We start from the raw sequence: 20,390 nt of genomic DNA, 5'->3' as shown, positions 1-20,390 counted from the left end.
TCATTTTAAAATAAATTTTTAATTTTGTTTTTTATTGACAATATCTGTTAATCAATCAATAATCTATCTTTATCACATTTATTTTAGATTTTTATCTGTTAAAAGTCTTTGTTTCTTGTAGCCTATATTACCTAGTTTATCTTTAACAAGGTATTATTTTCCTTATGTGTTTAATTATTTTCCTTACAGATATGTACTTAGGTGTTTGTCAGCTCTACTCATTATGTGTGCTGAGGGACCAGAAGTCAAGCTTTAGTCTGAGTTTAAAGCAGGAGTTGGCAAACTCTTTCTGTAACAGACAAGAAAATAAATATTTTGGATTTTGAGGGTCATTCATCCTCATACTAATTACCCTTCCTCCTCTAGTATGACAAGAGCTTTGTGTACTATGGAAATGTTTAAGTATTGCTGTATCCCAATAAAACTTTATTTATAAAACAGGAAGTGGGAACCAATTTGATCCACAGGTAGTTATTTACATTGCCCTGTTTTAGAATATAGGAGATAAGTCTTCTAGAGAGAACTGCATGACAGGACCATATCCATTTGCCAGCTTAAATTTCAATGTGTAAGGTAAAGCATTATTAAAAAGAGAAAATTGCCTCAAATCATAATACACAGTCCTTGGATTTCTTTAGAGTGAATTTGGTATACTTAATGCCTAAGGGTAACTAGTCATAAGGACACAGGTAGCCTTCTTGTTGCTGCTAATTTATACAGAGAAGTGGAAAATAGTTACCTTAACACAGGGTAGTGGTAAAAGCTATTTTTTTTACATGGAATTCTTTCTGGCCATTTACAGAAACTTCCTGGCTTTTATTATTTGGTAACTAGCTTTAGTTTTCTTTTTCCATTCTCTCTCCCTCTCTCTCTCTCTCTCTCTCTCTCTCTCTCTCTCTCTCTCTCTCTCTGTCTCTCTATATATGTATGTGTGTATGTGTGAGTGTGTATGTATGTTTGTAGGTAGATATGGATATATAGATACATGTTTTCTTTTCTGACTATTATTTAATTTCCAAAGGTTGTGTGGAGTCATCAGTGTATGTAGATAAATCTAAAAGTACATGATGGAAACTAGAATCATATTTTTTAACATTACACTTATGGGAGAAACAAAATGAAGGGTTTGCTTTAAAATTCTTCATAATATAGTACATGTGAGTATGTGAGCAAACCCACTGGAATGGAAATTGCTTATGCTAAATGTGAGACAAGTTTTCTGAATACTGTGGCATTTGTCACAAACTAGTAATTACCTACCATAATTTGGAGAAACTTCTCAGTTCAACAACTGTTTGTGACAATCTTCTATTTTGTTGAAAATATATATATATCAAGAGTTGATTATATTTTAATCTTTATTAGATATAGGCATTCTACTTACCTTACACTTAAAAATTAATGTGGATGATGCTAAAAGACTACACATTTTCTATCAAAAACATTAACATGAAGTCAACATTGAATTTCATGCTAGTGTTTGTGGAGAAGCACAATAGATGACTAATTTATATCCCATATGTATATTTGGCATGGCAAAGAAGTAGTAAAGAGAATGATAGTCTAGAGTTCTTAGACTTTAATGTGTGAGAAATTTTGAAAATGTAAAAAATTCTAAACTGTACTGTCATAATTTATATTTAGATGACCCCCAGGAGCTTCAGGCACTGCTAATTGGAACTTTTGTAAGGTGTTTGGATTGTGGAGGCTTATACAAGAGTTGTTGGGAGGTGAGATCTGCAGGGAAGAGACAGGTCACTATAGGCATGGCCTGGGAAGATCTATTGCCTTTTTTGGCTCTTCTGATCTCTTTCTGCTTCCCAGCCACCATACCATCCCATTTCCTCTGTCCTGTCATCTTGCCTTGGAGCCAGCTGACTATGGACTGAAAACTCTACAACTGTGAGCTAAATAAACCTTTCCTCCTTTAAATTGTGTGTTTTGGACATTATGTCCCAGAGATATGAAAAGTCTAAAATAGAGTTTTGGAATCATAAAAGTAGGGTTGCTGTTGTGATGCTATCTGACCATGTGGTTCAGAAGCCTTTGGAACTTGGTTGTGGGAGGAGTTTGGAAAGCCTTGGAGATGCTAACTGGAGAAGCAACCCTACAAATGCTGTAAACCAAAGTTGATGGGAGATTCTAGTCATAGCTCCAAAGACCAAAATGCTGATTTAGAAAAAAAGCCAATGGAAAAGTCCAGGCTCAGGAGGTTTCAACTGGGGATAATGACTCCACTGGCAGTTGGAACCAGGTAATCTGTATTATGAACTGACAGAAAATTTGCTTACATTTTGCTCATATCCCAATACTTTGTGGGAGCTGAGATTAATAGCAGCAGACTAATTAATCTGGCAGAGGAAATTTCAAGGCAGTCTAATGTTGAGGCTGTGGCATGAGTACTGTCGGGAGCTTTTAGCCAGCTCTACATGGAGAATCAAAAGTAATGACACAGCTGAATGATTTTAAAAGTTTTAAATTTAGCCAGAAATAAGCTCAGATAAAGTTGAATCCACCAAAGCTGGAGTAGAGGAGAGTTTGTTTGCTGAAAGATGGCATTAAAAAAAGCCTAGTACTTTACATAAGGAAAAATGGCATAAGGGCATCTTGGAAAACAAGACCTCTTCCTTTGAAGTCTCAAGTGTTCAAAGCTAAAATAGATTGTTTTGAGAAGAGAGCTTCAAAGTACTCTGCTGTAGATAAGCAACCTAGAGAATCGATTCCCTGCAATTCATTTTACCTCCTTTAACTGTCCAGGCACTCACTATAACCATCAGCTAGATGTGAAAAGGCTTTGATTCTGCTCCAGCTGTTGACAAAATACTTATTCCCATGGTGTTGGTTTTATTCACATGGAGAATGTAAGAGTTGTGGAGTCAGGGAGACTTCCACCAACATTTTAGAAGAAGGTCTGGGAGGCCAGGCAGTCTAACCCTGGGAGGGCAATGTGTGAAGCTATGAAAATGAAGCCAAAGGTACAATGGAGATCCCAAGAAGTCAGAAAAGCCAGGAGCATGGAATATCTGAAAAAAAACAACGAGTGAGTAAAGCTAGCTCAAGAGAGAGGCTATGAGAGCTACAAACACTGGCAATGCTGTAGGGTGGGGTTTCCCAAGCAGTTTGAAGTTCACATCTCAACACAGTTTGCCCTAGGTGCTGGACTTGGAGCTACAGGATCTAAAGTTTACCTTGCTGAGTTTTGGTCTTCTTGGGCCTCATTCCTTTCTGTCCACCCTCCATCCCCAGTCTTCCCTTTTGGAATGACAATATTTGCCCTGTGCTACTCTATATGTAGGCAGTGTTTAACTTTCTGTGTTTTACAGAGGCTCACAGCTGACAGTTTGACCTAAATCCCAAAGAAGACTTTGAATTTGGAATTTTCGTAACTGCTGAAACTATTGGGACCTTGGCAATCCTTAGATAGGAACTAAATGCCTTTTGCATAAAGGGATGTGCAGAAGTCTTTTGAGGGCTGGGGCAGAATGTTATGGTTTATACCCAGATGTCCCCTCAAAGCCTCATGCACTCTTAGGTGGGGCTTTTTGGAGGCAATTGGATCATGAGGGCATTAGTCCACTGATGCATTTTTACCTGACTTGTGGTTAGGAGAGGGGATCTGGTCAGAAGAATTGGGTTACTGAAGCTGTAATGTGGAAGGATTTCTCTTTTCCTTGCTCCTCCCTTCACTTTTTTTTGCTTCCCGGTCCCCATGCCTTGTGCAGCTCTCTTCCACCATGCACCTCTGCCAGGCCATCCTGCTTTAGAACCAGTTGACTGTGAACTGAAAAGTGAGCCAAAATAAACCTCTTCTTCCTTAAGTTGGGAGTGTTGAATATAGTGTCAGCAAGGAGAAAGTGACTAAAGACATGTACCTTTCATCAACTGGGGGAATCCTACATTAAGGATTAATTCTAAAAACATATATAAACATGATCCGTGGTTTGTCATACTTTCTGACTTTTTATTTTTAGTGTATTTGAGATATTCGGTTATAGACTCTTTTATGTTATCATTTAGTAAGCATTCTATTGTCATTATAATAATTTGATAGAAATATTTTATTGGGTGAGTAACATATAATCATACAAATAGACCGAAATTATTATTTCATTAATGCTGACTTTCAGGATTTTTCTAGTTTATTTTGCTATTATAAGTAATGCTTTAATAATCAACATTTGTATATTTAACAAATATTGAAAAATAGCTAAGTGTCAGGTGGTTTGAAAGTTACAGCAGATACAGTGGGGAATAAAACACACAAAATTGTTAAGTCAAATTACAGAAACTTGAAAAATAATGCAACTATTTAGTGACCTTTATTTTTATTGCTAAATTTCTTTCCTGAAATAATGTACCAAATTATAGTTGAAAGTGAAGGATATCAGAGTTCTTCTTTCAACAAGACAAAGAAACAGACACATTGGACTATGGCATATCTTAGTCCTGACCTAATCGTGATAAAAGAGATGATTTTTCTTAATAAACACCTCTATTATATTTATAGAGTTTTATACAATGTATTATTATATAAATATATTTATATAATTGTAAATGTCCTATATATGTTGCTTTTTCATAAATTATTCACATTTTTGCCAATTTAATCAATTGAGGTGTTGGAGCTACAGTTTTGGTGATTGCTGTTATCGATATGAAATCTGTCTGGCTTCCTTCATTAACACCTACCTGTCTTTTAAATCATAATTTTTTCCTGTACCCAGATAATAAGTGTTATAAAACTGCTTATCCTCGTTTTTCTGTTTAATTATGTTGTAACAATTGATATAACATCTTAGGAAACAGGAAAATCAAGAATGAATGTTATTTTTTTCCATATATAACATGATGCTTGGGATTCAGATAGTATTTAATAAATGTGTACTCAATTCTATCCTATACAAGGTACGTAAAACTTTTTAAAAGTTTAAAAGTCACAGTAATAGATGATTTGAACTACCTAGTTTAAAAGTGTTTTTTGAAATGTAAACATGTTAGTATGCACCAGTGATTCCAGAGGGCTGAGAGAGGGCTTTTGGGGATAGAGAGTGACACAGCGAGAGAGCAACAGAGCAATAGAGAGAGCGAGAGAGCGAGGGAGAGAGCAAGAGAGAGAGATTTTGTTTTTCATTCAAAACCTATTGTTGGGTATTGTGACTTGACATTCACTTTTCAGACCTTGTCACCCACTTGTAATGTGCATTTCTAGAATTTTTTCCAGATACACTCTCATTCATAGTTTTCAGGCAATTTTTTTCTACCTACATGTACTCCATGGAATTTGCCCGGTAAACCAATGGCAGAGCCTGCCTTCCTTTCACTTTAGTAGTTTTTCTACCAAGCAGCAGAGCCATGGACATGTGTCTGTACTGGTTTCCCAGTGTCCTGTCTGTGATGCTGAGAAGGAACAGTCGTGCCATTTGCAGGTGCAGCAAATTCTGATCATAGTTACTTTTGAATTATTCTACTGATGCCCCCAAATTTTCTGCCTTGCTGATTGTGGCAGAAGTCACAGTAGTGGTGGTGGGACATAATAACTTTGAAACCACCTCTTTCCCATAATACATATGCTTTTTGAAGGAGCAAAACTGACTTCTAGTTCTTACAGCAGGACCTTAGCTAATATAATCATAGGTAAGAAAAATATTCCATTTTAATTTCTTTTTCAAATAATTGAGAAATTCTATGGCTAATACTACAATGTCTTACTTTTTTGGAATAGAGTTGTCCAAGGGGATGGTCTTATATGAGAATCATAATTAATTTATCAAGATTTGATCAATATGATTAACATGATTAAGATCCGATTGAAAAAAACATGCATTCTCTTTAATGAATAACATTAGTATCTGAGTCAGAATTAGTGAGCACACACACATAAAAGACACAAGACTTTGCCTATGTTAAAATACAAAGGAAAATAGCAGAGGCTCTAAGTAGTGCTTAAGCATTTTTTGATATTTTATGTTTCTCAAAGCCCCTATTAAAAGAAAGAGTGCATTATCTGTACTAAGTTGGAATATTCCAGATGTTTCTAGTCTTTATAAACATATCACAATATCTTAATTCTTTGTTTATTTGAATTGCTCCTTAGTCATGTCTCTTTTTCATTCCATTCTTAATCACTGAGTCTGTGATTAAAAATGGCAAACATGTGTTTTGAGAAGAAACTAAGCTATGATTTTGCTTGTGGGTAGTAATTTCTGAATGGCAGAACATATTAACCCCTTCCCTTCTGCCCTTCTCATGAACTTATAACAAAACATAAAGAGGTAATAAACACAAAATAAGTTCAGCATAGACAAACAAACCATTTTCCAGTTAAAATACTTGTGTATAATTAGACTATAAAGAAACAAGTGCAAATAATAATTTAATATTTAGAAAACAATATTAAGCTAAAATACTATAAGGCATAGGATAAAATGGCTGACTAGAGGTGCCCAGCATTCACCTCCTGCTCCAAATGGGAAAAGCAAAATAACAGGTGTATAGCTGCATTTTGGACGACTATGAAATAACACTGAAATCAGCAAAAGAAAGATGGGGATATTGTAAGATACAGAGACCTGGGACAAAAGCATAATAAGAAAAATAAATGAACCCAGCATTTATTACCCCAGTTCCACAGCAGGCGAAGGAGGAATCTCTCCTTTATAAAGATGAGGATGAAAGACACAGTCCCAGCAAACAGCATCATGTGAATGCTGGCAATCCTAGCTGCTGAAGAGTTTCACAATCCTCACAGGCTTGCAGTCTATTTAGATGCATAACCTGAAATCTACACTGATAGCTTTTCTTTGAAAAAGAATCTCAAATCACCTCCCACTGAACCACAAAGGGTGCTGTAGTCAGGAACCATCTTGAGAAATGAGCCTGAATTTGAAACGCTCAGATGGTCAGAAGTTCCTTCATATTCCCACTTCTGAAACCCTAGAAGATAGTCTACTACACAGCAAGATATAGATGCCTCATGAACCCAACTTGGACCACCAGACTGAATCTGATCCCAATTCACTGAGTGCTCTGCACTGATCAGCCCAAGTAGAATCAGCATTCAAGACCTGATGGCAGGTGCCCACACAGTTGCTGCAATTCATCTCCCCTGTGCCATGATCAGGCACATGTTCCTGCCAGGATGGGGAGGGAGAACCATGCTTTCCATTGCTACCTTGCCCACAGGGACATACAGAGCAGAATATGAGTAATGTTTTGCCTCTGATTTTTGCCCCCTCCAAAGGCAACTAGAGGGGCAGAATGGATCTTTGCCTATATCTGGCCAAAGTCCCTCTCTGGGCAGTCACTACCACTGAAGGAGCAGAGAGGATCACCAGGGTTCCTGTTGCTACCCTACCTTCATGATTTCTATTACTCCCTTGCAGTGCACTATGCCACTTGCTACAGGAAGAACTAGAAAGGATCACTGTGAGGCCCACTGCTACCCCACCCACACAAGCATGCTGAGAGTGCCTTGAGCAACTCTGGCTCTAGCCATGACTACATTCTCCAAAGCGCATGGCTGGAGGGCCAGTTGCAACTCTGTTCTTCTATGGCTAAGATCCAATCTCATAGTCACTACCACCAAAGCAGCAGAAAAGAACACCACATTTCCCACCTATGTGGTTTCTGCCACTAACCATTCTGTTATATAGTAGGACCCTGCAGTAACACAATGGAAAGGGGTCTATGATTTCTGCCACTGCCTGTCCCTGTGCAGTATTTGGCCTTGCACTACTGTCTGATCAGAAGGCAAGTACTTCAGGCCCCTTACCACTGTTGGGGCCACCAGTGCCAGAGGTCTTTGTGAGTAGCAGAGTTAGTATCAAAAATCCCTGAGGAAATACCCATTTCCAAATAGTGGCCACTATTTTCATTGTACCCATTGTAGGAGTAACTTTGCAGTGAGGATTCCACACCCATGATGCCTACTCCACCTCTATATGACCTGCTACAGGGTTCACACTCTTGCAGGGGACCACAATATTGAATATGCCCAAAGCAGGCTTTTAAGAGTTAACCCCACAATTGGCTTGTTTTGAGAAGTGAGTCTGGCTGAAGCCTACATGCCGAAGTCAGAGTAACTTGCACCTAAATCCATTCCCACAATTAAAACATTGTTACTTCCTATTTCAAATTATCAATCATTTGTTTTAATCATTTTAATCCTTAATTACACTTTCAGTTTTTCTCACTAGAGAAACTATTTGGTATTTACTAATGTGTGTTCTATTCATTTCATGTAAGAGTATGGCCTCAATGTGCATCCGTTTAGCTATAAATGTGGCGGGAGGGGAAGGGGAAAGGAAAAATTATAAGAAAAGAAAAAATATGGAAATGAAGTCTATGTAAATAGGGAAGGGTGGAGGGGGTGAAGGGCTCACAGATAATAGGGAAAAAATAAGAACCAAGATACATCATGTACAGGTACAAGCACCCAATGATAAATGTAAATGTACTGTATACCTAAAATGTACCAATAAAAGAATTTAAGGGGAAAAAACATTAAAATTATTAATTAAAACCATGTATTTTGTCTATTCTGTTCCTAATTTGAAAATGCTTTGTCTTGTCCTCTAGGAGCCTTGTTTACATTAATTTCCATAGAAATTGCACATAGTTTGCCTTTACCCCAATTGACTGCCAATAAAAGTCAGTGCCTGAGACTGGCCAGGGCTTTTATCAGTTGCACTGGCATTGGTCGTCCCAGTAACCCATTTTCTGTCTCTTAGTTCTGTCTCTTAGTGTATTTATTTCTCAGGCCTGCATAGTATACTGGGCAGGGTACTGGAACCTAACTGCAGGTTTCTCCAGTAACTCTTACGTGACTCACAGAGACAATGGTTCTCTCCACCTGTGACATGGTATGGAATATGCCCAAACTCATGGCTGAAGAAGGTATAAGAAGACCACACTACAGTGCCCTGCTAGAATCAGACCAACAGTCTATGACAAATTGATATCCCAGGATATAAATTCAGGAAAATGCTGTTTTCTAAAAAGGTGGCACATAAAATTGGGAGAGATATCTGATCCACCAGATGTACACATCTCAATATAGGAAGACATTTTCAGAAAAAAGGTAATATTATGCCTTCAAAAAATATAAACTCTAGGAACAGATTTCAAAGACATTGAAATGGATATAATTCCTGTCAAAGACTTTTGAAAGATGATTATTTTAAAAAAAGAATAAAACCTCTGAGAAATCTAAGGGACTATAAGGCCGAGTGTGGTGGCACATGCCTGTGATCCCACCACTGGGGAGGCTGAGGCAGGAGGATCACTGTGAGTTCGAAGGCAGCCTGGGCTACAAAGTGAGTTCAAGGCCAGCCTGAACTGCATAGTGAAACCCTGTCTCAAACAAACAAAAAAATGAAAGGAAATCTAAGGGAATACAGATAAACAGTTAAATTAGGAAAAAAATTCAGGATAGAATGAGAAATTCATCAAAGACATATAAATTGTGAGGGAATAATGAAACAGAAATCTTGCAAATTAAGAGCTTAATATGTCAAGGAAAAAAATCCACTGGAAGGCTCAACAAGAGGCAGGATCAGGTTATCTGAACTTGAAGAATATCTGAACATAAAATAAATCTTTTCAAATATCCTATTCAGCCAAAAGAAAGGAAGATAAAAAAAGAAAAGAAAGCATAGAGATCAGTCAAGATCTTTGTGACACCATTAAATGAGCAAAAAATCTGCATTTTGGAATACCTGCAATTGAAGAGAAAAAGGTTAAGGGTTAAGGATGTAGGAAATTTACTCAAGGTAACAACAGAGAATTTTCTTAATCATGGGAAAGGTGTACACATCCATGTATGGGAAGCTTGTAAGAGCATCCCCCAACAACATGACCAGGAAAGTTCTCCATCACAACATATTATACTCAAGCTGTCAAATTTACAAAACCAAAACAAAATATTTTTTAAATAAGTGGAAGAAAAGCACCAAGTCACATGTAAGAATATTCTCATTAGACTATCAGCAAATTTACTACACACAGTCATATCCCTCAGAAATGAAGGCGAAATAAGAATTCCAAGAAAATTAAGAACAAAAGGAATTCATGATCACAACTCAGGCCTTACAAAATAGGTTTAAGGAAGTCCTACATCCAGAATTGACAATGTATCTAAAAGCATATCTTAGTACAATTGTATTATATGTTTTATATATTTTGGTCTATTAGTCTGATTTTCAATCTGTATACATGATAATTAACATTGTAAGGTTGTATAAGGTAAATACATGAATCCAATGCTGGAAAAATAAAAGGTAGTCAGAGGAGGGAGTAAAGAAGGGAATTGAAATGTGTTATGTACATGTACGAATTCTGTAGAATGAATGTAATGACTGTGTACTGCAAACGTACTAATAAAGTCAAAAACTAAAGAAAAAAGGCTTTAAAAAAAAGCAATGACTTTTTTTCAAACTTGAAAAAGTAATGTAAAATCCACGGAAGCACAAAATATCCTGAATAGCTAAAAGAGCAAAGCTGGAGGAATTGTAATACCTGACTTCCCAACATAGTACTGAGCCATAATAATCGAAACAGCATGATACTGGCATGAAAAGAGATTCATAGACCAATGTAATAGAATAAATATGCTGGAAGAGAAAGTCATGCCTCCTAAGTAAACTGACTCTTGGCAAAGGTCCAAAAAACATACACCTAAAGAGAGGAGACGCTCTTCCAAAAATTCAAACTTGACTTCTGTCTCTCACCTTGTAACAAAATCAACTCAAAATGGGCCAAAGATCTAAATATATGAACAGAAACTTGAAATACTAGAAGAAAATATATAGGCAACACTTTGAGATATTGGTACAGAAAATGCTTTTCTAAATAGGACCCCACAAGCAAAGGGAAAAAAGCAAAAATTGACAAATGGGATTACATCAAACTTAAAATTTTCTTCACAGCAAAGGATATAATCTACAGAATAAAAAGACAATGTACAGAATGGAGGAAATTTTTTACAACTATTCATGTAACAGTTAATGTTCAGAATACACAAAGATGTACAAATATCTTGACAATAAAATAGTACAATAAAAATGGGCAAATGATCTTTATAGACACATCTCAAAAGAAGAAATTAATAGCTAACAAATATATGAAAAAATGCTCACTCTAGTTATAACAGCTATTATCAAAACCACAAAGAGTAACAAATGCTAATTAAGATGTAGAGAAAAAGAAATTCTTATATACTGTTGGTGTGACCACTATGGAAAAGACTATGGAATTTTCCCAAAAAAAACTAAGAAGAGAAGGCCTCATTAACATCAAGTCATCCCATGTCTGGGTGTACTATATATTCAAAGGAAATGAAATCAGAAAAACAAGGAGATACCTTATGTCCATGTTTATTGCAGCATTATTTTCATTAGCTAAGATATGGAGTCAGCCTAGGCATGTGCCCATTAACAGATGAACAGAAGAAAACATGGTACATACACAATGGTGTGTTGTTCAGCCAAGGCTTCAGCTATAAAGAAGAATGAAACCTTGTGATTTGTAGTAATGTGGATGGAACTTGAGGATATTGTGTCAGCTGAAATAAGCTGGATGAGTTCTCAATCATAAATGAAATAAAAGCATTTTGCATTGTAGATATAGTAATACACAGATAAAAATGTAAGCAAAATTTCAAAAACAATATGTGAAAGAAATGCAGAGAAATACCATATATCTCTGCATTCATGAGTTTAACAATTTAAATAAAATTGACACTCTGAAAACACAAATTACTGTAGTTTACAAGAGAAAATAATTAACTTAAATAGGCCCATATCTACTAAGAGATAGACTCAGTAATTAATAATTTTTCAAAAGGAAAGCAACAGTGAGGTGGTTTCCCTAGTGAATTTTACCAAACATTTAAGAAAGAAACAATATTTATTCATCACAATATCTTCCACAAAAGAAAAGTAGGGAAACACTAACATGTTGAGGATCTGTTGTGCTAACATCTGTGCAGTGATTAACTGCGCAGGCTATGTTTGTACAAACCCTTCACAAGCCAAAGAAAGAATTGTCTTCAGAAGGATATGACTGTTCAGATACTGAGAGATAACATCTAGCCTTTGTAACAGGCTCTCTAGTAAGTGTGCTATTGTACACCTGACATTTTGGGCCGATTTGACAAGATGGTTATGTTAACAATATGACTCAGAATAAGTGTTTGGCTTATTATGCTTCCAATCTGTGGTCAGGCTCTAGATGATTGCCCTTTGAAGGCCTAGAAATCGATTTGCTACATTAAATCATGAAGATACTACATGAAGATACTACCTCACTGCTGGGAGAATGAAGCATTCCTCATGGGGTTTCATGAGAGAGGAAACCTGGAAGCTTCTACTTGTTCTCTAAACTTATACCTTCTCTATTTGCTGATTTTAAGCTCCATCTTTTTTGTTGTAATGAACTACAACTTTGAGTATAACAGCTATTTGAACTTACTTGTGTCCTTATCACAATTTATTGAACCTGATGATTGTCTTGGGCACTCACACAACCAGATAAAGATACAACAAGGAAAAAAAAAGCTACAAACCAATATCTCTTATAAACTTAGATAGAAAATCTTCAAATATTAGCTCAAGTTCAACAATGTGCAAAAATAATTTACATGACAACCAAATAGCATTTACTCCAGGAACACAGTACAATACTGGATGAATATTATACAATTCATCAATACAATCCATCATATTAATGGCCTAATGAGAAAAAATTATATGATTATATAGACTGACATAGATAAACTGCTTGACAGAATCCTTCCCCATTAATGACAACACCTCTTAGTAAACTAGAAGTGCAGTGACACGTCTTCATTTTGATGAAGAACACCTATAAAAGCCAGACAAATTATACCATGGTGAGAGTCAGGAATCACTCTGAGCTCAGGCATTGTCCTGTCTCAATACCCATATTCAACAATGTATCTTATTTCCTAGCTGATTTAATAAGATAACAAAAATATTAAAACTATACAGATTGAGAAGGAGAATATAAAATCTTATTCATAGTTGTGACCATTAATCCTAATATGTCAACTTCATTGGATTGAGAAACACTTTGGAGATTAGTGAAGCTCACTTCTGTGTGGGTCTGGGTGGGTCATATAGGTGTGACTCTGTATGGCATATGACCCTTTCCTTTCTGACACTTCTCCTGCTTTAATTCCCAGGCACCATGAAATAAGTAGCTTTGTTCAGCTATGGCTTTTTGGGATGATTTTCCTGCCTTGGCACCTGCCTCCCATGGACTGAATTCTTCAAAACTGAGTCAAGTTATATCTTTCTTCCTTTAGGATATAGATGTCAGGCATTGTGTCCCAGATAGGAAAATGATTAAAAGAGTTGACATAAATGTCTCTGTAAAAAATTTCTAGGAATGCAAAAAAATCTTAAATTAGTAACATCTCTTTCTGTTAACACGTGAAGAGACAGCATTTTACTTCTCTAATCTTCTGTCACCAAACCCAAGATTTCTGAGTAATAATAAGAAAAACATCAGACAACCAAAAGAAGAGATGGTCTGTAAAATATTTGACTAGTATTCCTACTGAGGTCACCAAAAACAAGAAAAATATGATAAATTGTCACATGCAAAGGAGCCTAAAGAGATAACTTGACTAAAAATAATAGAGGATCTTGTACGGAATGATGGCACAGAAAAAGACTTCAGGTAACAGCTAAAGGAATCTGAATAACATGTAGATTTTAGTTTATAATAATGTGTCAGTATATGTTCATTAATTGTTAACAAGTATACTACACTACTCTTAAGATGCTAATAATATGAAGAAAAAGGTATAGGATATGTTTGAACATTCTACTGTCTTCTTTTTTCTGCAAATCTAAACTAACAGTAAAAATGTTTATATTATAAATTGGTTTTGTTGCTGTTGTTCTAAGTACAACTTAACAGAATATAACCTTGATTTCAACACTTTTGGGTAAATACTGAGTAGCATGATCTCTAGATTGTATGGAAAGAGAATATTTTGTTTTGTAAGTAACTGCCAAACTGTTTTTCAAAATGTCCACATCATTTTGTATTTTATTAAGGCCTATTGAAAGCAGTGCTAAAACTATCACAGTTGAGGAGCAATCAGGCTCAACTCCAATCAGCAAAGACAGCTGTGGATTTTTGACCAATGAGCAGAAGGAATGGTTCATTGGTTGGAAATTATGAAGAAGAGACAGCAACCATAGATAGATTCTTTCTAAACCACCTCAACAGAATTACTGCTGAATGCAGGTGCTATGGAGTGAATATTTGTATCCCTCCATGTATTGAAATCCTAACCCTTGTGGTGGTATTATGAGACCTGTAGGAAATGTTAAGTTCATTCTGATGGAATCCTCATAAGTAGAATTGGTGTCATTGTAAAAATGGACTCAGAAAGATCTCTTATACCCTCCATGAAATGAGGACAAAGTAAAAGGGGAGGCATCTATGACCTAGGAAGTATGCCCTCACCTGATGTTGTCTCCACCAGCATCTTGATTATGGACATCCTAGCCTTTAGAACTGTGAAAGGTAAATTTATGTTGTTTGTAAGTCATACAAGGTTATTGTAGTTTGCTATTGCAGACCAAATAGACTAAAATATCAGGCCAAGGTGATCAGATAGGAAGTGTAGGGAATGAGGAATTTTATATAATACCAAAGGTGGTTGGATATTAAGGTTGTGGAGGATTCTTGATAAACAGCTCAGTAAGACTTTTACTGCAACTGAACTACATATAATGAACTCAAGGTCTAGGGATGGGATCTAGTGGAAAAAAGTGTTCAGTGGATCAGCAAAATGTCCTCAAGGAAAATCTTTGTCAAAAATCTATGTCTAGATTGTTTCTTCTGCCTTCTCTCCCTTCCTTCCTTCCTTCGTTCCTTCCTCCCTCCCTTCTTTCGCTTCTTCCTTTCCTTCCCTCCCTTCCCCTTCTGTCTTTCCATCCTTCCTTGCTTTGTTTTCATCCTTCTTTTCTTCTTTTTCTTTTTTGTCTGTGGACTTTCAGTTGATTATCGTTTGTTGACAAGATTATCTTTGCTCCATATGTCTATGAACTATTTCCAGTGAATTTTTATGAAGGGTGTAAATGTTAAAGACAAAATAAAATGTCTGGATCTCTTTCCATGTACTCTATTTTGTCACACTGGTCTATTTATCTATTCTTTCACCATATGATACTACTTTGATTGCACTATCTTTATAGTGAATCCTGAAATTGGGTAGTGTCAGTGCTTTGACTTCACTTTCTCCTTCAATATGTATTGGCTGTGAGTGTTTTGCCTTTCCAAATAAACTTTAGAATCATGTTGCCAATATCCTAAAATTAATTTGTTGCATTTTTAATAGAATTGTACTGAATCTATACATTAACTTGAAAAGAAGTGATATCTGGATAATATTGAATCTTGCCTAAATCTATAACTTGAGAAGAATTGACATCTTGATAATACTCAATCTTAGCATCCACAAAAGTGGAATATCTTTCCATTAATTTCACTTTTTATTTTAAAAAATATTTTCACATATAGGGTTTGTAGTTTTACTGATATAAATCAGGCACATAATTTGTTAAATTTATAAACAAGTATTTCATTTTGGGGATACTAATGTAAATGGCTGATGGAGACCACCCTGAGTGAGCTACAAATTCATAAATTGGCTTTTCATATTAAAAGTCTGAGTCTGTCTGTTAGCCCACAATGGCTTGCCTGAAGAGCCAGCTGTTGGTGTGTGGAAACAGAACAACTTCTCACACCACTGGTTATAGCGGAGGTCTCAATTATCCGTGACCCTGTGACGTCTTTGAGGGCAAGACAATAGTGCAGCTAAGGGCAGCTTGATTCTTACAGAAAACTCCTATGCAGGCAAAAATTAATCCATGAGAAGAAACAAATTTCCCATTAATCAGTGGTCTGTTTGTACTAGAATGTCTTGTTCCCTCGTTGCCAGGACCCTGCTCGCGTCAGTGCTCTCCACTTCATTGTTCTCTGCATCGCCCCATACTCCTTCTAGAAGTTGCATGATCAATAAATAGCGGCAAGCTCCAGGACACAGGGTCTTAGCCAGATAAAAGCTTTGATCATCCTAGGTCCCCCATTTATGCATTAAGATCTTGCCTTGTCTTTTTTAATCCATCCACCCTTCGTCAGGTGATTGGGGGGTCTGATCAGCCTCTAATAAATGGCATTGTATTTTTAATTTCAAATTCTAATTGTTCACTACTGGTGCATAGAAATGACTGACATTTGTATATTGGCCTTGTAATTTGCCACTTTGCTAAAAATTTCTTTTTTTTTTTTTTATTTTTTGGTACCGGGGATCGATCTCTGATCCTTGGACTTGCGCAGCAGGCTGTGAAACCACTGAGCTAAATCTCTGGCCCTAAAATCTCTTATTATTTATAAGTTTGAGTTTTCTACATTGATTATCATGTCATCTGAAAAAATGACAGTTTTGTATTTTCTTTCTAAAAATATACCTTTTATTTTCTTTTATTGTCTTATTGAGACTTTTGCTTCTTAAGTATAATATTGGCATCAGATTTTGTTGTTGTAATTTATCAATTTGAGGAAGTTCCTCATTCTCAGCTTTATCACAAATGGGTGACTGATATTAATTTTTTTACATCTATTGATATGATTTTGTATTTTTTCTTCCTGAGTCTGTTGATGTGATGAATTACATTATTTATCAAATATCAAATTGGCCTTCATACTTGGGATTAATCCCATGTGGACATAGTGTGTAACTCATTTCATGCATTGTTATAATCAATGTACTTATATTTTATTGAGAACTTTTTATATCTGTGTTCATGAGAGATGTTGATCTGCAGTTTTTCTCTAATACATGTGCCTAGTTTTGGTATTAGGATAATGCCAGTCTCACAGATTGAGAAATCCTCTCCACTTCTGTTTTCTGAAAGACAGTGTAGAAAATTTGTATAGTATTTTCTTTTAATGTTGATAAAATTCAACAATAAATCCATCCAGGCTGGATACTTTGTTTTTATATGTTATTAATTTTGTTGCTTTGAAAATGTAGGTTATAGATTCGATATACATTAGCTATAGAGTCAGATTGTCCACTTCTTTCTATGTGAGTTTTGCAGAACTGTCTTTCAAAGAAGTGTTACATCTCATCTAGGTTATCAGATTTGAGTATGAAGATTTTTTTTTTTTGGTACCAACTTGGGACCTTGCCCTTGCATGGCAGGAAGCTGAACCACTGAGCTAAATCCCTGGCCTGAGTATGAAGATATTAATGTTATTTTTTTTCTTTTTTGCCATGTCAGGGATTGGTCTCAGGACTTATGATAAGTGCTCTACCACTGAACTACATCCTCAGACCCCTATGTTATTCATTTTAATATCCATGGGGTCTATAGTGACGCCCCATCATTCTTTTCTTGTCTTAATAATATTTGTCATCTTTCTTTTCTTCTTAGCCTACATAGAAGCTTATTATTCTGTGTCTATTTTCAAGGAATGAAGTTTTATGTTCATTAATTATCTCTAATGATTTTCCAATTTTAATTCATTGATTTCTGCTCCCATTTGTATTACTTCTTCTGCTTCCTTTGAATTTAACTTACTCTTCTTTTTTTAGTTTCCTAAGGAATCTTAGACTACTTATTTTTATTTTTTCTTATTGTCTGATATATTATCCAATGTTATAAATTTTCTTCTAAACATTACTGATATTCCATCCGCCAAATTTTGTTGTTTTAGATTTAATTTAACTAAAAAGATTCTAGATTTATTTTTGATTTTCCCTTTAAACTACATGTTATTTAATAGTATCTTATTAAATTTTCTAGCATTTTGAAATTTTCCAGCTATATTTTATTGTTAATTGATACTTTAATTCCATCACAGTCTGAGAGAATACAGTGTATTATATAGGTTTAAGTCTACCATTCTTGTCAGTTTGTTAAGATGTATTTATATCCCAAATGTGGTTTATCTTGGTAATGTTCTGTGTTACATTGAGAAGAACATGTATTCTGCTGCTTTTGAGTGATGTAACCTGCATATGTCAATTCTATCCTGTTGCTTTAAGGTGCTATTGAGTTCCTTATGCCCTTACTAATTGTCAGTCCAGTTCTGATAGAAAGATGATAAAATTTCCTTTTATAAAAGTGGGATTTCTCTATTTATCCTTGTATTTCTATCAGCTTTGACTTATATATATTGGTGTTCTGTTATTAGGTGAATTCACATTAAGGCTTTGGTTTTTTTTAGAAATGACTCCTTTATTGTTAAACAATGCTGCGTTTCAACTGATACTTCCATTTTTTGAAGTCTACTCTGTTACAAACTAACGTAGCTCCTCCTTCTTTCATTTGATTGGTGTCAATATGGTGTATAACTCTATTCATTAACTGTTAATCAAATGTAATTTTATATTTAAAGGGACTTTCATTAACTTAATCAAGTATAGCTTTATATTTAAAGGGAGTTTCTTTATATTTAAAGATACAACATATAGTTCTATCTTGTTTTGTGATTTGTATGAAAATCTTTTAATTGGTTTATTTAGATTGACATTTAGAATGATTATTGATATAAGAATTAACATCTAACATGTTTGATATTACATATTTTCTATTACCCTTGTTCTGTTTTTATTTTTGTTTTACAATCTTTTTATACCTTTTGTCATTTTAATTGAGCATTCCATATGATTTCATTTTCTCTCCTTTGTGTATAAAAGTTATGTGTCTCTTTCAACTTTTTTTTTTAATCGTTACCCTAGAGTTTGCAATATCTATTTGTAGATAGTCAAAGTCTATCTTCATATAGCAACCTAATACTTTCTGGATGATATAAATTTCTGATATCATTAAAGTAATCATAACTTTAATTCCATTTATTCCTTTTATCATTGTTGTCTTTCATTTCATTCATATATGTCTAATATACACATATACAAATATTAACCAAATAAATTGTGCTTATTTGAACAATCTACTTCCTATTAGGTCAATTAAGAATACAAAAAATGAGGTTTTACTTAACCTTCATTTATTCTTTGTCTGATGCTCTTTCTTTATGGAAATCCAACTTTCTAACCTATATCATTTTTCTTCTTTCTAAAGAATTGAACTTTGATTGCATAGAAGGTCTACTGTCAACAAACTCCCTCAATTTCTATCTGCCTGAAAAAGTTGTATTTTTTTCACTTTTGATAACTCATCTATATTCCTCTAGAAGAAAAGTTAGATTTTTCTTCAGGCTTCTTGAACAGTTTCCCTTTCTTTTAAAATTCTAGAATATGATAAGTCTAGATTGGTGACTGATTGTTTGATTGATTGATTATTTGTATTTCTCCTTCAAAGAGTGTTCACTACAAATTCTAGATTTGTGGTTTGGTATATAACATTAATTTGCAGGAAAACCTCACATATATTTTTGAATATTTCTATTCCTTTCTCTTTTCTTTTCCTTCAGAATTCACATTATATATTAACTACTCCTTTTGTGGTTTTCCCCACATTTCTTAGATATTCTATTTTTTTATTATTATTATTACCATCATTATCATTATTATACTTTTTTTACTAGTTTTAGAAGTATCTCTAGACATAGTCTCATTTTAATGATTTTTCCCAGCCATGTCCTGCTGATCCAGAATATTACAGGCATTTTCATTTCTGTTGGAGTTCTTGTCATCCCTAATACTTTTTTCTTCACCATTTTAATAATTGGTTTACATTTCTGTCTGTTTTTTCATGCTGTCTACTTTATTAATCATTGACCCTAACACCTTAATCATAATTATTTTAAATTCTCAGAGGCATGCCATTCCATTGGTAAGTATGCAAAGGAACAGCTGTGAGCCCCAGACCAGCGCAGATGCAGACAGATCCCAGCCAAGGCTTCACCCCAACCCCATAGGCTCCTGCACACCAGCCCAGGCCAAAGGTCTGACCACAGAAGAGCTGCACAAGTGCACAAGCTTCAGCCAGAGGCCTGCCATAGCATCAGCCATAGCTAAGGACATACCTGGAAAAGAGCTACACAGGCACACAGGCAAAATCCAGAGGCTTGCCTTGATACCATTGATAAGTGCATGGATACCCTAGTCAGAAGCCTGTGCAAACAACAGGAACTGGGGTGATCAGCCCGGAGCCAAAGGCCCTCCCAGACAACAGCTACACAGGGTCCCCAGCAAGAGGCATGCCTAGATACCATCCCAAGTGTGCACAGGCCTCAGCCAGAAGCCCATCCAGACAACAAGTCAGCTCAGGGATCCAGAAGGCCACCACTCTGAACCCAGGAATTGATGTTCTGGTGAGCAGCAGAGTAAAGGCTGTTCTGTGGCATGCTGAGAAATCAAGACCACTGGATGAGCAAAA

The sequence above is a fragment of the Heterocephalus glaber genome, unplaced genomic scaffold, assembly GCF_053883595.1.
Source record: "Heterocephalus glaber isolate CG9 unplaced genomic scaffold, H.glaber_assembly_v1.0 deba00001586, whole genome shotgun sequence".
NCBI lineage: Eukaryota > Metazoa > Chordata > Mammalia > Rodentia > Bathyergidae > Heterocephalus > Heterocephalus glaber.
This window is presented reverse-complemented; position numbering follows the sequence as displayed.